The sequence below is a fragment of the Erithacus rubecula genome, assembly GCF_903797595.1.
Source record: "Erithacus rubecula genome assembly, chromosome: 8".
NCBI lineage: Eukaryota > Metazoa > Chordata > Aves > Passeriformes > Muscicapidae > Erithacus > Erithacus rubecula.
In genome coordinates, this window is record NC_136659.1 from 32383 (window position 1) to 43633 (window position 11251).

At 51.2% G+C, this 11251-nt stretch overlaps 1 long non-coding RNA gene across 1 annotated transcript; it reads right to left on the reverse strand.

Annotated features, from left to right (window-relative positions):
* Positions 1–9319: 9319 nt before the first annotated feature.
* LOC306804179 lies at positions 9320–10154 on the reverse strand. Its single transcript, XR_013774826.1, has 3 exons — positions 10027–10154; positions 9807–9944; positions 9320–9411 (listed from the first exon to the last, which is right to left on the reverse strand). It is a non-coding gene; the product is annotated as an uncharacterized lncRNA (long non-coding RNA).
* Positions 10155–11251: the final 1097 nt, after the last annotated feature.

Below are 11251 nucleotides of genomic sequence, written 5' to 3' on the forward strand. Positions count from 1 at the left end.
CTAGCTACCAATATGTCATCCATGTAGTGGTAGGTAATATAACAAGGGTATTTTTGTCGCCATTCTTCCAATGCTAAATCAACATACCACTGACAAATGGTTGGGCTATTTTTCATGCCTTGGGGCAGAACAACCCATTCATACCTTTTTGCAGGGGTACTATTGTTTACTGATGGCACAGAGAAGGCAAACCTACAATAATCAGAAGGATGTAACGATATGCTGAAAAAACAATCTTTTATGTCGATAATAAACAAATAATAATTTTTGGGTAAGGCACTAGGAGAAGGTAAACCAGGTTGCAAAGCTCCTAAAGGGTTCATTTGATCATTTACTGCTCTTAAGTCATGCAAAAATCTCCATTTACCAGACTTCTTTTGTATTACAAACACAGGGGTGTTCCAGGGACTATGAGAAGGTTGTATGTGGCCTAATTGTAACTGTTGTTGAACTAGTTCCTGTAGGTGCCCGATCTTTTCTTGAGATAGCGGCCACTGAGCCACTCACACCGGGTCATTTAATTTCCATGACAGCTTTATACATGGACGAGCACCTTTCTGCACAGCGGCCGCTTCTAAAAAGGCTGAGTAACTAGTGCAATTCGCCATTGCCTTGATACATCCCTGCCTAGTAGCCATAGTGGCGTTTCTAACACATAAGGTCTGGTTATTGCTGTATTGCCTTCTCCATCCTGAATACAAATGTCAATCACACTCTGTTGAGTGGTAGTAATCCCAGCAATACCTAAAAGATTTTCATTTACTTGCTCCACTGGCCACGACCTTGGTCAGGCAGACAAAGGAATAATGGTTACATCAGCTCCAGTATCCATCATCATTTCAGCCTGTAATGAGCAATCCTCTAAGGATCCATTTTCCATTGCTGGTTTCAATTTTACCTTTCGAGTGGGTAATTTTGTGGATAAAAGTTCTGCAAAGGCAATTAGAGGCCTTGTACTACCAAATCCATCCACTCACTTCTGATTGCTTTGTGTAAGAATTTGTGGAACAAAGGGCACGAGTTGAGCAATAGAACTGCCCTTAGGGATAAATACTGGTGGAGAAAAACCTTTAGCATGATTTTAATTGTACCTTCATAATCAGCATCTATTACACCCGGTAATACAAAGAGACTTTGCTTAGATGCAGAAGACCGACCAATTAAAGGAGCAGCCAATCCATTTCCTAGTGGGCCTTTCAAGGTAGTGTCAATTAAAGTAACATTTTCATCTCGGATAGTTATGGACGAGGCCGTTACCAAGTCGACTCCAGCGCTTTCACCTGTTGAGGGGTACATGTGGAATAAGCAGCCATCGCTACTGGAGTCGACTGAGTTGGGGGGGGTTAGAACTTGAGATATCGCCGCGCCCCCCACGCGGCCCTTCTCGTTTCCCAGCAGGGGGGTCCCGTCCTTTTTAAAATGAGATCTACAGTCATTGGCCTTGTGACCAAATTTATCACATCTTTTTTATACTCCAGTGAAAACTGATGAGGATACTGCAGCTTCTGTGACCATAACGGACAATGTTTATGAGTATGACCTTTATAACCACAGTTGTAACACGCATCTGAAAAAGCTGTATCTTTTTTATTAAGGGTGTTAGCTTTTGTTAAGGCTGCTGCAAGGGCAGTGGCATGAATCTTTGCCTTCTCTTTTTCCTCTTCAATAGGGGCTCGAGAGCAAATTTTAAATTTTTTTGTAGCAGTGTCACGTTAGGTGGCAAAGTGGCAAGCAAACGCTTGCAAGTAGCATTAGCATTTTGCAGGGCAATTTCCTTTACCATTGTATCCTTTAAAGGCAAAGGTATGTCAGGTGCTGATTCCACTCCCTCTCTTATACGGTCTACAAATTTTAAATAAGGTTAGTTATCCTCTTGTCTTAAATGCAAATAAGGTTGTTTTGGTTTTCCATCCTGAGGGAGTAAAGAAAACGCCTCTAAAGCAGCAGCCTTACTCTGAGCAATCACCCGAGTATGCATTGCAGCTTGTCGCTGCGGATCAGTATATTGACCTTGTCCCATCAGCATATCCAGACTTGCAAACCTTAATGGATTACCCTGTGGCAGATGCATATTTTTTAGTTGTTTTCCCACCAGTTGTTCCTGCCACTTATTAAGAAACAACATATAACTAGTAGGACCCAAAATGAGTTAAAAAAAAAAATTTATGTCTGCAGGAACTAACTCTTGATATTTCAATATAGCTTCTACCTGTCGTCGAACTAGCCGATTATTAACCCCATAATCCAAGACCACCTTTTGGACCTTAGCAATAAGGTTCTAGTCTAAAGGCTGGTACATGTCTCCATTTGCCGTGCGAGTTACAGGAGCTGCTATTATTTGAAAATCACCTCGCAGCTCACATTAGTTATTGCTCCTTTCCACCTCTTAAGCATATCAAAGGAATGATTCCTGGGCAGGTCAGAAATAGCAATATTCGGGATCACCCGGTCCTGTTCCCCCAGATTTTCCCCAATCATTTTTATCCATTACCCAATTTGCAACAATGTCTATAATTCCAGTAGATGGCGCTGCTGCACTATCAGAAGTTTTCATCCAGCGCTCAGCTTCTTCTGGGGATAGAATTCGTAAATTTTTTGCCTTCAAATAGTTCTGAGCAGTGGGCAAATCAAAAGCATTGTCACACATTAATTGCAAGGTTCTGCGTCTCCTATCCATTTGGCCTGCCAATGTCACTGGTTTGGAGTTATCCTTCAAAGTTTTTAAACCAGTCACGATAGCATCGTGTGCCTGCTTATATGCTTTCCTTATTGCTTTAGAAGAAGACCCTTTATCTAACCGTTTCATGTCTTCTAGTAACTGTAGCATAGCATTCTTCTGATCTTCTAACTGTACCCGGAATGCAGAAGCATCATCAACAACAGGGGTGTCCACCTCCATATCACTTGGCAGAGGAACTAAAGCAGGATCAATGTCACTTCCCGATTTTTTCTCTACTGGTGGGGCAGGTGGGGCAGATGGCTGAGAAGGCTCAGGTACCCAAGGGGGTATGATATCATCATATGGTCCTTTCTGAACTGGGGCTGCTATATTTTCAGGTGGAGGTGGGTCAGGCAGATGTTCAAAAGATGATAGATCAGACACGCCAGGGTCAGAGGAAAGTGACTGTGGCTCCGCGGCGGAGGGATATGGCTCTATAGAGAGCGACAACTTCTCCGCTGCTGCAGATACCATTGTTCGAGCCGCTAGTTTGACCTCCGTTTCTGCTGTAAGTTTATCAATTAGATGGCGCATTTGTCTGAATACAGGAGCAAGGGACTTAGCTTCTTTATTGCCAGTTTGGACAGCTTCCCATAAATCAGCTCCTACTGCCTGCCACGTCTCTACGCGAAATATATCAACAGTATCTTTTAGAAACCCACGCCGTTTTGCCCAATAAAGGAGGTTGATTAACTGTGTCCGATTCAAAGTTTCTCCATTCCTTTTTGCCAAGTCTAATACTGAGTCCACTGTTGCTTTTACTAGGGCAGAGACAGTAGCCCCCCATCTCGCAAAATCCAGCTTATAAACTGCAGCCGACGTTCGGCTCCGACTCACCGGTCGATTTGTGGCCACTCACACCGCTCTCAGGCATCCGGTCGCAACCACTGCGAGATGAGTTCACGCAGCTCTCAGGCGTCCGGCCGCAGCCGCTTGTTCAGGAGTTAGTGTTTAACGCTTTCACCATCACGTCGGGGTCACCAGGATGTTGCAGCCCCTTAGGAATGAGACTCAGACACTGAGATATTTTTGCTGCAAAAGAGTCAACTTTATTGTCTTAACTATCTCTTTTTATACATTAGTGTATAAGGGATACCTTTTCTAACATGCAATCTGATTGGTTACAATGTTTTCCTTTCTATAAAAGCTACTTGTTAATAGGTACATCTAGGATAACATAAAACAAATAAAGCTATTCCAAAATCATCTCTTTGAAGTAGTTCTACGATAGTCAAAAGAGGATCTTGTCTCTCCAAATGTGCTTTCCTAAATCCTTGAGCAGTCACTGTAAATTTTTTATGACTTTGTTTTCCTTCTCTGAACAGTCACAAGGACACCATGACCTATGTTTTGCCTTTTCATTGTCCTAGCATCTTGCGATACACTGAGGCGAGTGTCAGAGCTGCAGCTAGGATCCCAACAGATGTGGATCTGCTGGAGGACACCAAGCTCAGACATTGAGCTGGGGATGTAGATCTCCTGGGGGACACCATGCTCAAACACATCTGGGGATGTGGATCTGCTGGAGACAGGAAGGCTCTGCTCAGGGATCAGCCTGGATCCTTGGGCCGGGCTCAGCAAGGCCAAGGGCCTGGTGCTGTCCCTGGCTCACAACAACCCCATGGAACACTGAGGCTCAGGGAGGAGCAGCTGGGGAGCTGGAAAAGGCCCTGGCAGTGCTGGTGGTGGTGCTGAACACAGGCCCTGGGATGTGCCAGACATGCTGGGACAGCCCAAGGACAGCCCGGCCCCGTCAGGACTGTGTCCAACTCTGGGCCCTCCAGCCAGAGGGACACCGAGGGGCTGGAGCCTGTCCAGGGCAGGAATGAGCTGGGAAGGGGCTGGAGCCACAGCAGGAGCTGAGGGAGCTGCGAAGGGGCTCAGCCTGGAGCAAAGGAGGCTCAGAGGGCCCTTGTGGCTCTGCACAACTCCCTGACAGGAGGGGACAGCCAGGGCCGGGCTCTGCTCCAGGCAACAGGGACAGGAGGAGAGGGAACAGCCTCAGGCTGGGCAGGGCAGGCTCAGGGTGCACACCAGGAGAATTTCTCCATGAAAGGGTATCAGGTACTGGAAGGGGCTGTCCAGAGAGGTTTGGAGTCCCCAGCCCTGGAGGTGTTCAGGAAACACCTGGACGTAGCACTCAGAGCTCTGCGCTGGGGACAAGGTGGGCATTGGGCACAGGTTGGACTGGAAGGTCTTGGAGATCTTTTCCAACTGAAATGATTCTGGGATTTTATGCAGTATGTGCTCCTTTTGGTACTGCAGGTCCAATAGGCACAACTTCACCCTCCCTAACTCCTCCTGATGTTGCAGGAGGCAGACTTTCAGAATGAAGCAACAAAAAGCACAGATTGCAGCAAACAAACCCACAGGAACACATACTAGATGGGTGTTCTGGAACATCACAGCCTGCACCAGAATCCCAGAGACCTCACTTCACTACTTTCAGCCTTTGAAGCTTCAAATATATGAAATTTCAGAGATTTTCCTGTGCCTGCCAGGTCAGAAAGAACAACTCTTACAGGGTCATTGCCACAAATTTGTAGCTGATGCAAGGCAAACGCTACATCTGTTTTTAAATTTTTTAAAAAAGTTTTCCAGAGTATTGATGATAATTTTCAAGGTTTTCTCCTTATCCCTAGGACACATTCTCCAGAAGCTATGCTGTTGCATCCTTCTGCATTTAGTGAAAGTTACCTACAATGCCCAGTCGGTCAAAGTAATGGAAAAACCTGAACTCCTGGGCGAACCCAGGCAAAACATTAATCTCCCACATCTGAAGCCATTAACTGCCAAGTACTGTTCCCAGTGTCATACCCTGTCCCCTCTAAGTGTGCCGATCCCTTTTCAAAGGGGTTGCCAATGAAAACAAGTTTTAATATTTTTGTCATTTCCGCATTAGCATTAAAATCCATGACCAGAAAAACCACATGTCAAAATTTCTGGGATTCTAAAATACCAAAGCTCTCATTTTCACCCTGGACTTTAGAGTCTCTGAACAGTCACAAAAGGTTTTCATTTCGGACACTACAGAAAAAGTCCCTGATGTTCAGCTACACCTTGACATCAACATATACTCGTGACTATTACTTTAGGCAGGAGTGGCAAAGCCAAGATTAAGCCAAAAAGGCTATTCCTGTGTTGTCATGTCCTGCACAGCAGTAAGTGGGAATTCAAGAATGGATTCAGGAGCTTCAGGAAGCCCCAAACACTTTGGGATGCTGAAATGGACCTACCTGGTGCCTGTGCCTGGGCTGCACTGGGCTGAGCTCCAAATGGATGATCTAACAAAGGCTGAGTGGACACACCATGGCCCATTGGAGACTTCTATTCCTAGTCCTATGAGCTACAAAATTCAGCTGTAACCGGCTGATTTTTTCATGTTAACTTGAAATCCAGGAGAGAAAAAGATAAACGTGGAAAAAAGTTCTTCCAATTCTAGTGACAGCTGTGCGTGCGTACCACCTGTGCCCATGGCAGGGTGGTTGGAACTGGATGATCTTGATGATACTTCCCAACACAAAATGCTCTGGCATTCTGTGATTTCCCAAATGGGGAGTAAAACAGAGCCATAGGAACCCCTGCTTTTCTTCAGCATCTGCTGCTTCTTCCTTTGTTCCAGCAAGTCCAGGATTTAGCTTCAAAGCTGAGACACGTGTCTTTAAGGAGCCCGAATGCAGGAGAGGGAGGGCAGCTGCAGCACAGGGCTCGTGTCCCATAAGTGTCTCTCTCTCACGGTGGCACCGATGCCGCTGCCTTGGGACACCTGCCTGTGGGAGTCTGCCCTCGAACGTGGCCACTGAGGGGAGGTGTCATGAAGGTCACTGAATGGCATGCAGTGCCTTGCATGCAGCTGAGGGGACACAGGGATCACTGAGGGGGAAGTGGATGGCAGATGCCCCGCGTGCCACTGAGCTGACCCGGGCGTCCCTGAGGGGAGGCAGGTGTCTGTCCTGTTCCTCAGGGCATGTCAGGGTCACTGCAGAAACGTGAGCGCCACTTGAGGGGAGCCGGGCACGCCACACGTGGCTGAGCAAAGATGCCGTTGGCCGAAGAGACACGAGGGCTGCGGAGGGGTGGTGGGCACCCTGAGGGACACGGGAGGGGGGTGCGGGACCCCGCTCCCTGCTGCAGGCGGCGTTTTCTGCCCAGGTGTGGGTGGCCCCGCCCCGCCGCTCCCCTTAGTCGCGGGGTGGGAGCTCGGAGCCGCTGTGTGCACCCCTCAGGGTGGGGCGCTGGGCGGCCTCCCATAAGGGCTCTGTGCTTTTCCGCGGCCTCGTCCTTTGTGATCGCAGCCTGTCGTAAACTGTGTTAATTTTTGTGCCTAAAGCCACCCACTCCCTCACACGTGCCCCTCAAGCCTTCCCACTGCTGTGTCCCATCAGGGCCTCCACAGCCTCTGATCCATTCATGGCCTCCCAGTGCTGCGTGCTTTTTAGGATCTCCCCCAGCCCTGCCAACTTGCCTGGCAGCAGCGCTGCAGCCCCACAGGAGCTCCAGAGGAGCCTGAGCAAGAGGCACCACGGAGCCCTCAGCAATACAGCCAGGAGCACCCAGACAGGAGGACACCGATGGCGGTTCCTGGCTGGGACAGGGGTCGTGGACATCTCCAGGCACCGGTCTCACAGGGATTCCCGCAGCTCCGGCCCCTGCCCACCCGCTCTGTCAGCAGCACAAAGGCTTCAGCATAACCACCAAAAGCCAAGGGGCTTCTGGCCATTTTCCCTGCAGCACTGCACACCTGGGCAGCTTGCTGAGCACAAGCACCCTTCTCCCCCTCTTCCCTGATGCCCTGCAGACTCTGGGTAGCAAATGAAAAATCCTGTGAGTCTATGTATTATAACACATCCTTCATTTCTATACTAAAGCAAAACAAAAAGAAGAAAATAACACTCTTGAACAAAAATAATATCCCTGCTGGCTCAGGTGGCCTCAGCAGACAGAGGCTTCCAGATCAGCTCTCTGCAGATCTCCAGCAGCACAGCCAGCTGAGGTCCAACAAACGATGCCGTAAACTCCATGCCCTGTGGAATTGGTCTTGTACCCTGTGGAAGATGGAATATTGCCCACTCTGTAGTGCTCGAAGGACACACAATGTTTGAAGTGCCAGGTCAGACACAGCGCAGCTTATGTCTTCTGTCAGGTGTTTAACGACTGGAACACAGAGGAACAGAGCCACACTCAGAGCCGAGGAGACCCCCTTGCCAGGCTGACCCCAGCCCGCTGTAGCCATGGCCAGGAGGGAGCAGGGACCACCGCGATCAGCCCAAAGCTGCTGGCCACGAATCCCCCACATGCCCCTGAAATCTCTGTGTGCTCTGCCCACACTGCCCCCCGTCTGCACAGGGAGTGGAGCTCTCCACAGATGGCACAGGGATTGCAGCTCCTCCTGACAGCCCTGCTGACAGCCCGCTGCCCTCACTCACCCTCACTGAGCATTTGGAGTTCCTCCCAGTGCCCCCTCAAGCGCCGGCTGGCCATCCCTGGGAACACAGACCCTGTCACGGCTCTGCCCAGCGGCACAGCTCCCTGCCAGTGGCGCTGCCAGCCCTGTGGCCACTGGCCCTTGTGGCCAGGCAGGGCTCAGCCCGGGCTCTTGCCGCATGCTGCCGCCCAAGGGCACGGCTGCGAGAGGGCAGCAGTAGCCCCGAGGGGTGGGCTCTGGCACAGTTGACTTAAGAGCCTTTTTTCCCTTGTCTACTACCAATTCCATCACCTTGCAGAAGAGGTCAAAGGAGAGCACCTGCACATTGCTACTGTCCTAGGGGAAAGGAAAAAACATCAGCACCAACTCTTCCAGACCCAAATATTCCACAGAGTACAAATTTTCTGGGCAGCAGCCACTGCCCGAGGCTGAGGACGCAGAGCCTTATATTGTCAAGTGCTCCAGGAGTGCCTTGGCCAGATTCTGAGCAGTGGTGCTGAATATCAGGATGTCTTTGTTCTGGTGAACACATGGAGGGTCATGCCAACCACCTCTCCATCTGCATAACCCAGCAGAACCAGGAGGCTTCAAGACAGGCTACACATTCTTCTGGCCTGTGTGGAAGACCAGGCTGTGCTGTGAAGCCATGAATGGCTCCACCAACACTGCCCTGGCACTGCAACCCCACCCTGCTGCCACAGGGCCCAGCAGCCAAAGGCCTGTCCCAAAGAGCTCAGGGAGGGGAGGCAGGAGAGCTGGGAGCAGCTGCCTCAGCCCCTGAAGCCCAGCCAGCCTGAGGGGCTGCTTTCCCCAGCGCAGCTTCAGCAGCTGCCCCCTTCTCACCATCCAGGGATCCTTGCTGAGCAGCACAAGGCCTCTGAGCGCCAGGCAACGCCTCTCCCTGGAATTGCTCTGTAGGAACCTTGACATGATCTCAAGGATGCTGTCACCATGCTGACATTCACTCAAATCCAGGCTGTTGAGGACTTGAAAGGCACAGGGCAGTGATGGGACACACAGGAGCCCAGATCCGCACAGGGCTGGGCCCAGACAGCAGCACAGGGCACGGGCACCTTCCCAGGCAGCTGTGCCTACGAGAGGACAGAGAGCTGAGAGGCAGCTCAGGGAGACAGCACTGGCCATCAGGATCACCTCCACAAGGAATGCCAGGAAATGCAGATCCCAGCATGGCTCTTCCCTGCTGAGCTGCCCAAGCAGGTGGCATGCAATCCCAGAACACAAGGAGAGGGACACACAACGCATTTCCCTGTAAGGCTGAAAAAGGCAACAAGACGCTTAGCAGGGGAGGGAAGCAAACCACTCCCAAGACTGACTGACAGATATCTGGTCTTTTCCCACCACCTAGGAGGGGATGTGGCTCCTTAAAAATTTGGATCCTTTTGGGCACCTCCTGAGGTGGAGGGGTGGTAATGCACTCCCAGGACTGACTCACAGAGATCAGGTTTTTCCCCAGCATCCCTAGAGGCAATGTGGACACTTTGGGAGGCAGCTCCTTTTGGACACCTCCTCTCCCAGCCTTTTCCAATCTCCTTGGCCATCCCTTGGTGACAAAGGCCTCTGGCCCATGAGCACAGGTACTGTGCGGGGCACCCTGGGCACACAGCACAAATGTCAAGGACAGAGTGGCAATGGGGGTCTCACCTGGCCAGCAGATCCACGGCATAGTGCTGGGTGTCAGCACACAGCAGCGTGTCCCAGCCACCCTTGCGCTCTATTGCCATCACCTCAGGCTCATACTGCAGACAGATGAGCAGAGCCTTCATGGTCTGCACTACAAACCTGTGTGCAGAGCAAAGTCCAGGTCACACTGGGAGCACTGGTGCTGGCCACAAGGGCATGGGAAGGACTGGAGGACTGGGACCTGTTGGCCTTGCTGGGAAGGCGGTGTTCCTCCCGGCACGCTCTCCAGAAGTTATCAACTTCCTTTGGCATCTGCTGTGTGATGATGACAACATGCAAGAGCAGAGCCATAAACAGAGGGTAGGAAGCATTCATTATGGCCTCCTGGCAATGGGGCACCTGGACCATCACCCAGATCACCAGAGTTGCCTGCGGAAGAAGCAGCCCAAGGCAGCGCTCAGTGCCGAGGTGTCCATGGGGCAGGGCCTGAGAGAGAGGCAGGGGGAGCAGCAGGCCTGGTGCCCCCTGAGCCTGTCCCTGGCCCAGGTTTGAGCCCAGCACCTGAGGCACTGAGAGGATGGAGAGCGGCTGGAGAGGTGACCTGGGGGTGAGCAAGGGCCAGTTGCAGAAACTCACAGCCAGGGCAAGAACATCTTTGTTGTGTCCATCAGAGGTGCACATGCTGTGCAGAGGCCAGTCCTCCATGACACAGAGCAGAATTGGCAGCACCTTCTCCACTTTTTGTCCCGATGAGCATATGGCTCTCAAAATCATTGCAGCAGCTCTGTGGGGTTGGAGCTCAGTGTCAGGGGGGTCTCAGTCACAGTAGCATGCCCTGTGCAGCTGTGACAGAGCCCCAGTGCCCTGAGGGGCAGGGAGGGAGCCTGGCAGTGGTAGCAGGCTCAGGAAGCAGAGGGGCGTGAGGGTCCTGGACCTCTCCACCTGTCTGGCAGGCTCCATTGGACAGGCTGTACAGGGCAATGGGCCCTAAAGGCTGCTGAGCCCTGAGCTCTCAAGGGCCTTGGGCCTCATACCTGTCACACATTGGGGCACAGCGCAGGAGGGTCAACACCATGTCAGCAGGGTGTTCTCCAGCCAGACTTAGGATGTCAATGCGCAGCCTTGCATCTAAAGTACCCTGGGATGTCAGTCTCTGGTGAAAGTTTTTCACCATGACTGGCACCTGGGGTGGGTGAGTAAGACTTGGAGCGCTGTCCAAGGGCGCAACTCTCAGCCTCCCTCAAGAAGTGCCTTCCCTCCCCGCCACACTCTTCTCCCTCAAAAACTGACGGAGCCAAGTGACCACGGACTGAGTGGGCACACAATCCTGGGAGGCATCAAGCCCTGGCCACAGGCTGCTTAAGTGGTGCTGAGAAGAAGCACAACGGTCTTTGAAGTAGTTTACTATGAGTTCCTCAGAGTGACTCAGAGTGGGAGTGGTGTCAGTGTTTGTGATTCCCTGGGCC